This window comes from Saccopteryx bilineata, chromosome 4 (genome assembly GCF_036850765.1).
Source record: "Saccopteryx bilineata isolate mSacBil1 chromosome 4, mSacBil1_pri_phased_curated, whole genome shotgun sequence".
In the NCBI taxonomy this organism is placed as follows: Eukaryota; Metazoa; Chordata; class Mammalia; order Chiroptera; family Emballonuridae; genus Saccopteryx; species Saccopteryx bilineata.
The window spans coordinates 177609063-177624178 of record NC_089493.1 but is presented as its reverse complement, the minus strand read 5'-3'; positions in this window follow the sequence as shown (position 1 = coordinate 177624178).

Below are 15116 nucleotides of genomic sequence, written 5' to 3'. Positions count from 1 at the left end.
CTTCTCCTGTGTGCCCTGGCCGGCACCCTTGCACGCCAGGCCGACGCTCTACCACTGAGCCAACCGGCCAGGGCTAGAGTTATCTTTTCTACTGGACAAACATCAGTCACTCTTTACCAGCCAAAAGTCATTTGTGACTTATACATCATGTACAAATTAACATCTAAGATGAAGGAGTCGGGTGTAATCAATGGTCAGTCGAACAATGGTACATTCCCTTTAAGAATCAGCTAAAACTCGGGTGGGTCTGTTAGACAGTGATTTCCAAGTTTTGGATCATTTTTCATTATTATTAACTTTTCTAAGCCTCACTCCTATATATATTATAAAATGGGGTAACAATGTCTATGTCCCAGAGGAAGTTTTGTGATTAAACGGGACCATGCTCCTAAGGCGCCCAGCGTGCTGTCTGAAGTTCTAACGGTTGGCACTGGGCTAGCCAGATATTAAGGTTCATGCTTTGGAAGGGACATGACAACTGAGTGCCTACTATGTGTCAGACGTGATGCTTTATATCTGTTTATATATATTCCACTTACCTTCAGAATAGGTCTGTCTGGTGGGTAAACCTTACTTGCAGCTTCTATACAAGAAATCTCAGATTACCAGGAGTTATGTGATTTGCTCTAAAATCCCAGAACTAGTGAGTACAGAGTAGGTCTGTGATTCTAAAGCTCTTTCCATAATGTTGCTGTCTCTTTAAAACAACAATAACAAAAATACAATAGAAATAAAAAAATCGCAAGACAAAAATTTTTAACGTCATTTGCATTGAACTCCAATTGACTTAGAAGGATTTATTCATTTTCCTATTACTCATCCAGGTTTTCTTTCTTCCTCCCCACTTCCCCAGCCTACCCGACTCCTAAACCAAAAAGACTTTTGCCTTTTTATTTCCCCCATTCACTCAGCACTTGAAAGCCGGGAAGGATGTGCCTCTGAGTGAAACATTGTGCCGGCAAAATGACACTCCATTTTCCAGGGGCCCTAACAAAGCCTTTTGATTTGAATGTCAATGCTGTGAGCATGATTAAATGTAAGATCCACTTTTACATTCCCCAGCTGCAAAATAAGTTGTACAGTTCAATTAGTTTTTCCATGTGGCTCAGGATAGGGTCCCTAAAAGTTGCTATGGTGATGCGACAGATGAGAATGGCGTTGGGACTGGGGTGGGAGCCCAGTGAATTTCCATGGGCTGAGACTGGAAGGGTTTGAGGTTGCTGGGAGAATGACACAAGTCATTTTACTTCAGAGCCCCCTCAAAATGCTGTGTCCCCGCTATTCATGGGGTGCTTGAATGGGGGGCTCTCCATACAGATGCACACAAATGATGTCTTTCCTAGAAAACAAATTGGCCACCGGCTTTCTCTTTTTCTTGCTCTCTGTCTCAAATTGTTTGCTATCCTGTGACATGAATTAAATGAACTCTGGAAAGACTAATCTAGGAAAAGAAAAATATCAAGGCCTTTTAATTGATGCACAATGGCCTTGAGTTCCTGCCAGGTTCCTGGTGGCATGGGCCTCCAGCTCTCAGTAGGATTTGAACAAAGGCCTCAATGAATGAAGTCAAGGAGCAGAACCTGCAAATGTCTGAGGGAACAATGTTTCCTGTTTGTTATCTTGAGGGTAGTTTTTAGAAAGTGTCACGATTTGTTGTTCTCTTTTTGTTTGTTTGTGTCTCCTTTCCTGGGCTCTTGAGGACTTGGTAGCGAAGACCGTATTTATTAACTTAACTACTGTTCTTCCCACCTGCAGCCTAGAGCTTGGTTGTAGGAGGCTTTCATTAAATACTTGTTAATGAAATGGACGACTGCGTCTGAAAATGAATCCTGACTCCTGCCTGCGGCTTTGGGTAAGCCGCTTTGCTTTTTGCTAAACACCCAGTTCACTCCTTTGTAAACCGAGGATGACCAACTTTCTCTTCTCACCTCTGGGGTTGTGGCAGGAAAGGGTTAGAAATGGACGTGTGGCAGCATTTTAAATGGCAAAAATGAAAGGGCTTCATAGAAATTAGAGGGCATTGTTGTTGCGATGGCCGGCATGTTTGGATGGTGGGAACATCGAGTAATTGCCCAGCTAGGCGAGAGCCTCTCCTGCACAAGAACTGATTGAAGGCGTGTGCAGTATGAGTTTATCAATATCCTCATTAAAGTAGCCCCAGAGACTCACATGAGCAAGATGTTTCATTAAGGTCTTCTGCCGGAGCATCATGAGAATTCATTAAGGTTGGTAGAATAGATTTGATAACCTTGGATAATAGGTGTGATGGGAGTGTAAACTTATATTATTAAAACATGAATTGAATTGTTTTCTGGGTGACTTAAGCAGGCAATGGGGTGAAGGCAATTGAAGAAGGTGCTTCGCGGTGCCTAGTGAAAAATGAATGTTGAATCTGGATGTTATCTGCTTCTTTGCGTAGAAGGGCACAGTGCTGGCTGTCGAGGGGCAGCGGGGGAAATAGTACTGATAGTGAGGAAAATAGGTTCTTATCTGACAAGCAACTATCCAGGGCCCTTTGGACAGAGCACAGACCTTCCTCAGGGCTCTATTTCCACTTAAGCGAAGAAAAACACTTTCAAATCTATTCCACAAAACCCAGGTTTACAAGCCAGCAGTTAGAATAACACAGGGAAACGAAAGGGGAATCTTTGGTCTACAGAGATAAATAGACTTTGAGTTTTAAATTAAACAAGTTTGACTTAGGACCACACTTCTGAAAGCTTTTAATAAGTTCTTGTCAATCTAATGAAAAAGAGGAGATTAAAGGCAGATGTGTTGTATTTTTTTAAAAATATATCTCTTTTTATTTACTTATTTTTTTATTCATTTTTTTAGAGAGGAGAGACAGAGAAAGAGACAGAGAGAGAAGGAGGGAGGAGCAAGAAGCATCAACTCCCATACGTGCCTTGACCAGGCAAGCCCAGGGTTTCGAACTGGCGACCTCAGCGTTCCAAGTTGACACTTTATCCACTGCGCCACCACAGTCAGGCAGATGTGTTGTATTTTAAAAAATTATATTATTATATGTGTATTTTTTTTCTGTTAACATCTTGACAAGCAGTATTCTTTGAGACCTTTGGGAAATACTGGACCCAAAAATGATGTTTTAGGGGACTCTCCATCTATAAAAGCCCCTCAAGGCAACCTTCCAAGACACACAATAATTTCAGTAAGACAACATTCTTATACTTACTACATCAAACATTAAAAATAAGCAAGCAAAGAAATAGGCAAATCCAGTGTCCATCCAGAAGTACACTCTTTTGATACCTCCTTCTGACTGTCCCACAGGCAGTTGAAATCAGCCTGTCCAGAGCCCAAACTCAACATCCCTCACTTCTGTATCACACCAGTCCCAGACCTGTCCAGGTGTTCACTCTCCCGGTGAGTGACACTGTCACAGCCATCTGTGACAGCTTCTTTTCATCCTCATCTCATCTCCAAATCCTCACTAGGAGTCTTGATTACAATCACTTGTCTCCATCTCGTGTAAGAAAATTGCTGGCTGGCTAGGCTGGTGTTTATGATCTAGCCTACATGATCTCCTTTAATCCTGGGGAGGGGGGGGGCGTAGGTGTTTACCACAGTGTACAGGAAAGGATATTGAGGCACAAGAGGCACAGGGAGCTTAAGGAATTTGCCCAAAGTCACACAGCCAGCCAGTCACAGCTAAGCCGAAAGACAGACCCAGCTCTAAATCTCCCTTTCAGTACATTCATTGCAGTCTCCTGAGAGCAAATCAAGTCAAAAGTGCCCATTGTTCAAATGTGATTTTTTAAAACAGAATCTTTCCTTGCCTGCATCATAGTATTGATAAGTAGAAAATTCAGAGGAGAGATGCATAGCACTTCAGAAATGTAAAAAATGGCACTACAAATGCAAGCTCTTATTACTCAACTAGGCTGCAGAATTCAAACAGGCCAGGAGAGTGCATCTCAATTGGTGTAATCTCTGTGATAACAGCTTCAGGCAATCTTGGGAAGGAAGGTGCTGTCTGAGAGAGAGCTCTGTCCACCTCCTCGAATAAGAACTCTTACAAAATTCATGAAAGGCAGGCAACATTCAGCTATTTGAACTGCATTTCTGATTTCTCCACATGGGTTGATCCAGAGCCAATGCCCAACGTCGGTGCTACAAAACTGTCCAGTAGCACCCAGTTCACATCCCTCATGTTACAGATGGGGACACTGAGGCCGGGAGCAACCTTAGTCAAGGTTCTATTTCTTTCTCTCTCTTCCCTGCAATGCCCAACCTAGGCTGTTGCTCAGAGATTTTTCTTGACTCCATGTAATCTCTCAATTTCTAAACCTGAGACCCAAGGTCTCATTTGACAGGTGAGAGGCCCATTGCAGCCTAGGGCAGCATGCATGGCCTGTGGCGTTTGCCTTGGGGAGAAGGAAAGCCAGGATGGGGCTGAGACACAGTGGTGCTTTCTGCATGTTCTTTGGGCAAAGCGTTTTGTGCGCTCTCCCAGGACACCTGCGGCTGATGGCCGGGAGACAAAGTGACTCCCTTGGAAGAGGAAAGAACAGGAGTCAGAGCTCTTTCCCTGGAGATGTCCCACTTTGTTCCCAAAGGCTCACGCTGCAGCTGTCCGTTCAAGTTGGGACCAAATGTTGTTTGAAGATTTTAATTCTCCTCTCTAATATTTACAATTTTGTCTTTTTAACTTAATTAAGTGCTACGGGCTCTCCACAAGAGATAGGCTGTGTGCGGGTTTTTGGAACAGACCGTGACTGCCTGTTGACCTGAGCCCCGATCGCTCCTTCCCACCCAGACAGCGCACTTGTGTCCAGGTGTTCTCTGTGCCTCTTCATTACCAAGAGGGAGGTGTGCAACCAACATGCCTATAGGGGCTGTGTTTGAGCGTGCATGTCTGTTCTTCAGGGGGCAGCTGTGACCCTGTCCCACTGTCCCAGCTGTCACTGCTGTGTGACATTGTAGACCCTCAGCACTGTCAGATGCTGTAGTTTAGACTAGCCCCAAATCTAGATTTGGGGGGTAAGAATATCTGACTTTAAGATGATGGCATGAATCCTAATTCTTTAGAAATGCTGCACAGGCCAAATATGATCCTGGTAAGCCAGCCACAGCCCATAGTTTGCCAACCTCTAGTTTTATTAACAGATGTCCATAAATGGCTGTCTACTTTAGGCATTGCTCTTAATCCCTCTGGTTTCCCTGACTCCACAGGGAAACCTGTTGGTAGAGATTGTCCTGTTGACTCCTACAGATCACGCCAGAGATTGTAATATATAGTTGCATAGTATTCTCTGACATGGATGTTAGAGTTCACCTTCTATTTGTCCTATTGATAGGCATATGGATGTTGATACTTTTACAACATCACAGAGGTTTAAAGGAATCTCTTATACCTAAAGGAAGCACCTGTGAGGACTCTTTAGAATGATCGCTGGTTACTTTTTATCCTGACTCTTGCCACCTTGTCTCATTTCCCTCAGTGGATTTAGAGATCATAGACACCCCCCCCCATCTTCATTCTGGTGTACTTGCTTCAGTATTTAAACAAGTATACAGCCTTTGAATGAATGATTAAATTAATGGACCAAAAAAAAAATATCATAGAAGTAAAACTTATCCAACTGTGTTTTTTACCTCTGATTTTTTTTTTTTGTATTTTTCTGAAGTTGAAAATGGGGAGGCAGTCAGACAGACTCCTGCATGCGCCCAACAGGGATCCACCCTGCATATCCACCAGGGGCGATGCTCTGCCCATCTGGGATGTTGCTCTGTTGCAACCAGAGCCATTCCAGTGCCTGAGGCAGAGGCCATAGAGCCATTCTCAGTGCCTGGGCCAACTTTGCTCCAATGGAGCCTTGGTTGCGGGAGGGGAAGAGAGAAACAGAGAGGAAGGAGAGGGAGAGGGGTGGAGAAACAGATGGGCGCCTCTCCTGTGTGCCCTGGCCGGGAATCAAACCCGGGACTCCTGCACGCCAGGCCGCACTCTACCCCTGAGCCAACTGGCCAGGGCCTACCTCTGATTTTTTTATTAACTTTTAAGCAAGGTGTTTTTCTTGTCCAAGACTGTATCTCCATCTGCAAAATAAGCCTCATTTATTTACTCAACATATTTACACATTTCAGATGGTTCCCGAGTGCCTTGCATGTATCAGCCATTGCATTAAGTGTGAGGGATGCAGCAGTGTTCTTCTGTGGGTCCTAAGTTACATTTCTGTCTAACCTGCTCTGAAGCAGTGATACCCTGCCAGGCTCTCAGCCCCAAACCTAAGCAGATTTGAAAATGGAAATAGTGCCACCCTCTCCCGGAGCAAGTTCTAAGGGTTCTCCACTCAACACATACTGCGGGGATTATTAAATGCTACATATATTGACAACTGCTGAGAGAAATATATTCATAAGCAGATTTCACTGTTGAAATGTTTTACGCTTTGGATAATTTTTTCTGTCCTGTGAAAACTCATTACAGACTCTTTTCAAAGAGCATGACTTCTACCAGCGAAGCGGATGCTAACTGGAAGGCATCTTCCCTTTTCCTTCTGTCATCTGGGGAAGGTAGGGTATCCCAGCTTTGCTACACCTTACTCCCTGAGGTCAAAGATAAGTCAAAATAGGAAAAGTTAAAACAAATAGAACTTCATACAGTGGGGAATAAGGCAATAAACTCAGGAGCCACCAGGGAGGGACACGGGGGGAATCAGCATCCTGTCGTAGAAATAAAATCACTTTGAAAAGGAAGGCAATGCAGAATGGTATTTTAAAGCCCTGGCTTTTGAACCAGTTGTCCTGTTCTTTGTCTAAAACATGGTGATAATATCACTTAAATCACTGGACTATTGAAATCATCTAAATAAATTTTTTATTATTACTATAGGACAGGGGTCAGGAACCTATGGCTCACGAGCCAGGTGTGGCTCTTTTGATGGCTGCATCTGGCTCGCAGACAAATCTTTAACAACAACAAAAAAATAACATTAAAAATTTAAAACATTCTCATGTATTACAATCCATTCATTTCCTACCGCTCATGTTCATCGTTGCGGGTGGCTGGAGCCAATCACAGCTGTCCTCTGGGACAACACCAAATTTTTATTGGATAATGCATAATGTATATGGATCATTGTATGGCTCTCATGGAATTACATTTTAAAATATGTGGTGTTCATGGCTCTCTCAGCCAAAAAGTTTCCCGACCCTTGCTATAGGAGATACAAATGACCTATTGTCTAGTTTTATTTGTAATAGGACGTTGAAAAAGACATTTATTTTCTTGGGGCTTCTGTTGCCGCATCTCTGAAAAGGAAAACAAACCTGCCATAGCTACTCCAAGAGCTCTAGTGAGACTCCAGGAAAGTGGTAAATGACTATGACAGCATTGTGTGACCTCAGGTGGAGCTGGCAGTTAACCCAGTGACTCAGGTTACACACTAAAGAAAGTTATGGATTGGTAGATATTTCCATCATTTGAGGTAGATTGTTATTTCACAATTACCCCAAGCAGTGGAGAGCAGGGCCCACAACAACTTAGATTTACTTTTCTGGGTCATTCATTCACTTAACTGAGCATCTCTTGGGTACCATTTAGGTTCTAGGAAATACAATAGTGAGTAAAAGGGAAAAAAACTGCCCTCGTGGAGTTTACTATCGAATGGAGGGCATGGGTACTGATTAAATTTTCACAAATAATAATTAGAAACTGAACTAAAGACTATGGCAAAGAAAAAAAAGTAAAAAATAAAAATAGAGAGAGAGAGAGAGAGAGATGAAAGGATGACCTAAGTTTAATTGAGAGTTCTGGGTATGTAGATGACCACCGTGTTAAAGTAGGGTAAAGATTGCATGAATGTGGTTATCAACCCCATGCCCATCCTAGTTTATTATTTCAGAAAATTTCAGTTAGAAGATGATATATGGGAAAAAGCTCATTTTTTTGTATTTATATATTATTCATCGAGCCTTTAATATGTGCCAAGAAATATCCTAAGTCTTTTACAAGGATCAATATTTATTTCTCAATATAAAAAATCCTATCTTTTAAATCTTTGTTTCTCCAGTAAGGAAATAAAGGTGTAGAAGTCACAAGTTCAAGCTATAATTCACCTGTTAGGGAGAGGGGGACCTTGAGCAATGACTGGGAGCCTCATTGCTCTGTATGGGGAAGGTAAGAGTCGCAGCCAGCATGTGCGGTTGGCACAAAGATGGCATAGAATAATAAATGTCTTTCTGTATGCTGCAGAAAATTACCAAGTGCATATAATGAGTTGTTCTGTGGGGTATTTAGGGCATAGCCTCGTAGGTTCATGGTGGATGCTACAAAACCTGCCAGTCAGTATCACTTCATTAATGTTTGCTGTTATGTATTTGAGTCATGCCTTGCCATTTGCCAGAGTCCTTTTTCTTTTCTTTTCTTTTCTCTTCTCTTCTCTTCTCTTCTCTTCTCTTCTCTTCTCTTCTCTTCTCTTCTTTTCTTTCCTTTTCTTTTCTTTAGTGAGAGGAGGGGAGGCAGAGACAGACTCCCCCATGTGCTGATCTGGGCTCCGCTTGGCAAGCCCATAAGGGGGTGATGCTCTGCCCATCTGGGGCCCCTTGCTTTGTTGCAACCAGAGCCATTTTAGCAGCTGAGGTGGAGGGCATGAGCCACCCTCAGCACCCAGGGCTAACTTGCTCTAATCGAGTCATGGCTGCAGGAGAGTTGGATAAGAGAGAGAAGGGAGAAAGGGAGGGGGTGGAGAAGCAGATGGGCACTTCTCCTGTGTGCCCTGACTGGGAATCAAAGCCGGTACGTCCACATGCCGGGCTGATCCTCTACCACTGAGCCAACCTGCCAGGGTCTTGCCAAGGTCATTTGTCTTTTTTCTCCATTACTATATATATATACACACACACACACACACACACACACACACACACACAGTGTGTCTGTAAAGTCATGGTGCACTTTTGACTGGTCACAGGAAAGCAACAAAAAGACGATAGAAATGTGAAATCTGCACCAAAATAAAAGGAAAACTCTCTCAGTTTCATACCTATTCAGTGCAGTTCAATGTGGGCTCACGCACAGATTTTTTAGGACTTCTTAGGTAGCTATCCCGTATAGCCTCTACAGACTCATCACTGACTGATGGCCTACCAGAACGGGGTTTCTCCATCAAACTGTCGGTTTCCTTCAACTGCTTATCCCACCGAGTAATGTTATTCCTATGTGGTGGCGCTTCGTTATAAACATTCCGATATTCACGTTGCACTTTGGTCACAGATTTGAATTTGACGAGCCACAGAACACACTGAACTTTCCTCTGTACTGTCCACATCTCGACTGGCATGGCCGTGGGCTCCTCCGCTGTGTACATGGTGTTACATCATCATCTGTGCATGCGCACATGCTGCCACATCATCCTACAGAAACTGGGAGGGTTTTCCTTTTATTTGGTGCAGATTCCACATTTCTATCATCTTTTGTTGCTTTCCTGTGACTGGTCAAAAGTGCACCATGACTTTACAGAAACACTGTATATATATTAATATTTATGTCATGGTATTCCTGGACTTGCTTCACACTTTTGCTGGCACATCTGGAACTTCACTGGTTGCTGGAGAGGGTTCTCAGCATCCCTGATTTTGTGTTTGGGGGGCTGTCTTGTGATTCAGCTCCTCTGAAACACCCTTGTATAACTTTGCCCTATATGACATAATGGAGCAAAAAAAATCAAGATCCTGTGCATGCAAGAGCACCGACTGTGGACAAAGCCAGGGCAGGAGGCTGGAGCAGTGGTCCCGCCCCCGAAAAGCTGCTGACAGCAGAACTAACTCTGTACCTCCTTAGAAATGGAACAGCATCAACACTGATAACAGCACTGGTAATATAATTCGTGCCATCACCAGTGATTTTTCTGACATGCTTTCTCTGCCTCGACACAAAGAACTTCAAATCTGACGTCCTCCAAATTATCCTGACTCTCCCAGGGGGTTGTGTAGGGAAAGTAGCATGAGTTACAGGCCCGATTTCAAATTTGCTGAGGGAGAAAACCAAGGTGTCTTCTCCCTGGCCGCACGGCTGGTCCCTGTGGCTCTCCTAATGGATTAGGCGGTACGGTGCACAGAATGATGTCCACACCCTAATCCCTAGAAACCGAGACTGTAACCTTAGATAACAAAAGGGACTTTGCAGGTGTGATTAAACATTCAGGCTCTTGAGATGGAGAGATTATCCAGGTTATTTCAATCCAGTGTGATCATAAGGGTCATTTTAAGAGGGAGGAAGGAGGGTCTGAGCGACAGAAGATGTGACAATGTAAACAGAATTTGAAGCGTTGAACCAAGTAATGCAGGCAGCTTCTAGCAGCTGAGAAAGACAAGGGACAGTTTCTTCCCGAGAACCTCCAGAAGGAATGTAGCTTTGCCAACACCGGGATGTGAGTCCTCTAAGACCCATTTCAGACTTCTGACTTCCAGAACTGTAGCGTAAGGAATTTGTGTTGTTGTTTTAGCTACTGAACCTGAACCTGAGGGAACAGGCAAGTGAATTCAGGGGAAGCAAGCCATCATTCAGAGAAGTCAGAAAGCCTGGTTTAGCTTGAACAGCATCTGCGGACTGCGATGGCTGCTGTCCTAGGTATGAAAGCTCTGGCAGGATGTCGGTGTACCTTGCGTGCCCGCATCTCTGCCGCCGTGCGCTGCACAGGCTAGCTCTGATCTGCCAATCAGCTATTCGCCTGGCATCCTCACTGCTGAAATCAGCAGGTTTCCACCTGTGCATGACAGCACTTTATAAGCACTAGATTTTCTCATCAGGACTTTCTCTTGGGTTTTCAATAGTTCTGACTATCAATGTAGGCAGAAATCTGACTAAATCAAAATTAGGAAGACAATTGGGATCTTCTTTAATTCTCTTCATTTTTTCCCCCTTTAATAAAACTTCAAGTTCTGTTTTTTTTTATTATTATTATTATTCACACCAGGCATTTTTATTCTTATGAAAGTTTTAAACAACACAAATACATACAATAAAATGTGAAACACTTTTATACTTTCTTGCTTATTCTACTCACCATATATGTCATCTCTCTTGGGTACATATCATACTATTTTTTTTAAACTAATATGTACCAATAGGTACATATAGATTGTCTTGTAGAAACTGATTACACCCTATCCATGAAAGGAACGTATCTTAATTTAATTAGTTCTCCATTGATGAACATGCAAGTTGCTTCTGCTTTTCACAATAATACTCAATCTGCAACGTAGCTTTATAACCACCTCTGTGTGTGGCCAAAATGTGTCAACAGAACAGAGCGCCACAAGTGGGCTTGCTCCGTCAGAGGACTGCCGTGTGAGATGATAGAAATCGCTGAATTGCTCTCCAACTGCTTTTCCTGATTTACATCCCCATTAACAGTGTATGAAAGCGCCACTTCTGTACACCCTTATGATTATACACTGGGTATAATTCATCTTTATATATATTTGCCAGTCTGATATGTGAAAAATGCACACTGGCTGTTGCTTTTATCTGTGTTTCCCCAGTTTGTAATGAACTCGAGCATCTCATCCATTCATTGGTAAATTATTATTTTTTCCCTGTGTAAGTAGGATCCATTTCCAGTGGGTTCAGCCATGGAAAGGTAGTGACAGTATCAGGCAACGATATGAGCTGCAAATTGAGGCACGGCCGCGGGAGGCTCAGACTCCAGCACCTTCCTGTGATATTTACACTGCAGCCGGGAGCAGCCTGTGTATCTGGGAAAATGCAGTGTCTATTTTAAACTCACCAGGAAGAGGAAGAGTATCGAGTCCATTGGCACTCTTATTTTTCTACCGCCTCCGCGCTTTGTAACTCTTGGTGTGTGCCTTCCACTTATTTATTTATTTTATCCATTTGAAAGAGAGAGAGAGAAGGGAGGGAGGAGTAGAAAGCGTCAACTCCCATATGTGCCTTGACCAGGCAAGCCCAGGGTTTCGATCTTGCCACCTCAGCGTTCCAGGTCAAGGCTTTCTCCACTGCACCACCACAGGCCAGGCCCAATTTTTTATTTTTTTTACCCCTTTGCACCATGAAAAGCCTGGGGAAGGTGATAGGTCTGGTACCTTTTGCTCTTAATTTATTTTTAGGTTCAAAAAAACACATGGGTCAAATTTTCACCAATCTTCTCTAAGAATCAGCCTTCAGCAAAATTAAGGCAGCCCTGGATTCTTTTTTTTTTTTTTTTTGTATTCTTCTGAAGCCAGAAACGGGGAGGCAGTCAGACAGACTCCCACATGTGCCCGACCGGGATCCACCCGGCACGCCCACCAGGGGGCGATGCTCTGCCCATCTGGGGCGTCGCTCTGTTGCAACCAGAGCCATTCTAGTGCCTGAGGCAGAGGCCACAGAGCCATCCCCAGCGCCCAGGCCATTTTGCTCCAATGGAGCCTCAGCTGCGGGAGGGGAAGAGAGAGACAGAGAGGAAGGAGAGGGGGAGGGGTGGAGAAGCAGATGGGCGCTTCTCCTGTGTGCCCTGGCCAGGAATCGAACCCGGGACTTCCGCATGCCAGGCTGATGCTCTACCACTGAGCCAACCGGCCAGGGCCAGATTCTTACAGTCACTGACAAAGACTGGGAGAGAGGGTCAACTGTTCTTCTAGGCAGAGCAGCCCCGCAGAGGGAGAGAATGGAGACCATGTGTGAGGCAAGTAGGGCAAAGGGTAAAGTAATATGGAACGAGGCTGGAAGGGATGATAAGAACTGAGCCATAGAGGCCTTTTGGACCATGTTACAGATTCTGTTCTATTTCTAAAAAGCAAAGGAGAGTCACTGTGTGTGTATGTGTGTATATGTGTGTGTGGGGGGGGAGTGTTAAAAAGGGGAATGATCCTATCTAGTGTGCTTTACAGAAATCACCCTGGCTGCAGCACTGACAATGAATTGGTGAGTGAACTAAGAGGATGCAATGAGGCCAAGTAGGAGGATCTTGTTGACCAGAGAGGGGAGTCGTGTGGACCAGGGAGGTGGTGTTGAAAATGGAGAGAAGTAGAAAGGCTTTAAGAGCACTGTGCCCTGATTGAGTTTATTACACTAACTGGGGAGGCAGACACGTGAACAGAGAGCGTGGGCTGTTTAGTATCTTTCTTTCTTTCTTTTTTTTTTTTTTTCTGAAGCTGGAAACGGGGAGAGACAGTCAGATAGACTCCTGCATGTGCCCGACCGGGATCCACCCGGCACGCTCACCAGGGGGCGATGCTCTGCCCCTCCGGGGCGTCGCTCTGTGCAACCAGAGCCACTCTAGTGCCTGGGGCAGAGGCCAAGGAGCCATCCCCAGCGCCCGGGCCATCTTTGCTCCAATGGAACCTTGGCTGTGGGAGGGGAAGAGAGAGACAGAGAGGAAGGAGGGGGTGGGGGTGGAGAAGCAAATGGGCACTTCTCCTATGTGCCCTGGCCGGGAATCGAACCCGGGTCCCCCGCACGCCAGGCCGACGCTCTACCGCTGAGCCAACCAGCCAGGGCTTGTTTAGTATCTTTCTTAAGCAGACATGCAATGACTCTTCTCCTTTCAACTCCAATTAACCACAGGACAAAGACTACCATATTTCTAGCAGCTGGCCCACAAGAAGTGCACAACAAGTATCCATTCGCTAAGGGAATGGTACAGCTAAAACAAGGATTCAGAACAGCAAGATATCCTGCTCGTTGGGGGCGATGGGCCTGACGCTGGTCTCCAAGGGGCAATAACCACACTATTATCATCTCATCTGATCCAGCCCTGAAAGGCATTCATTTTCTACAGTCAAAATCTAAGGCTCAGTGAACAACTTACCCAAACTTATTTATTTGAAAATTGGTAGATTGAAAATTGTAGCCCTCATTTGTGGATTTATGAGGCCTTCCGTTCCTTGATGTATTTTTGAACTCACACAATAGACTATCAGGGAGAGATTTGTCTACCCAGGGGAAATGATTTTAGAACAATCTCCTGGAGAGAGCCCAAGCTCCAGAGAGAGAAGACTTCACTCTTTGGATTCTCAAACTGTTCATTTTCAGGTTTCTGATTCTGATTGCCCATTGATTAACCAGTTACACATGCCGATTGACCATTGATTAACCAGTTACACATGCCCCTCAAATCACTCTCCTTTTGCCTATATCGTATTTAACCACCATGACTTGATTGGATAGCTAACATCCCCATTTTAATGTAGCTAACTTAGATTCAGAGAGGCTGACATTCACAACTGAATAATGTATATGTAGCAGAGTCATGATTTGAATTCAGGTCTAACTGCATAGCCTTCACCCCAGATGGCTGTGTGATCTGATATGAGTCAAGGTCAAGATAATCTAGGGAGGAAGGAGTGTAATTACCTTGACTAAAGATAGGCTCAATATCTGTGTATCTATATACTGTGTTTGGCTCTTTTGTCTCTTACATCAGTGGTCCCCAACCCCCGGGCCGCGGACCGGTACCGGTCCACAGGGAAAGAATAAATAACTTACATTATTTTTGTTTTATTTATATTTAAGTCTGAACGATGTTTCATTTTTTAAAAATGACCAGATTCCCTCTGTTACATCCGTCTAAGGCTCACTCTTGACGCTTGTCTCATAAGTTCAACAATTATATTAATATTTAAAAATACCATAGTTTTTACGCTGGTCGCATAATTTTATATAGTGTATTTATCCGTCCCACCCTAAAGGCCAGTTCGTGAAAATATTTTCTGATATTAAACCGGTCCGTGGCCTAAAAAGGTTGGGGACCACTGTCTTATAGGACCATGGTCTCACATAATATGTTCCCAACCTAACTGTGAGAGTTCCCCAGATGTTTCTCTGTTGAAGTTTACTCTCAGCATAGGAGTATTGCTGGAATCTCATCCTGATTTTTCTATTCCTAGCTCTGTGTGACCTTCTTAGGCAAGTTATTTTACATTTCTGTGCTTCAGTTTTGACATTTAAAAATTATGTATAACAGTAAAATATCTCTCAGAAAGTTGTGAAGAGTTAAGTACCTAGCACACAGTAGGCATTCAGCACATGCTATTCTTACCTCTCTAGGATGCCCCACTGGCCTTTATTCAGTTATTGTTCAAAGATATTTGTAATTTTCTACTGTATAGCAAACATTGTGCTAAGTGTTGAGGATAGAAGGGTGTTCTGGTTA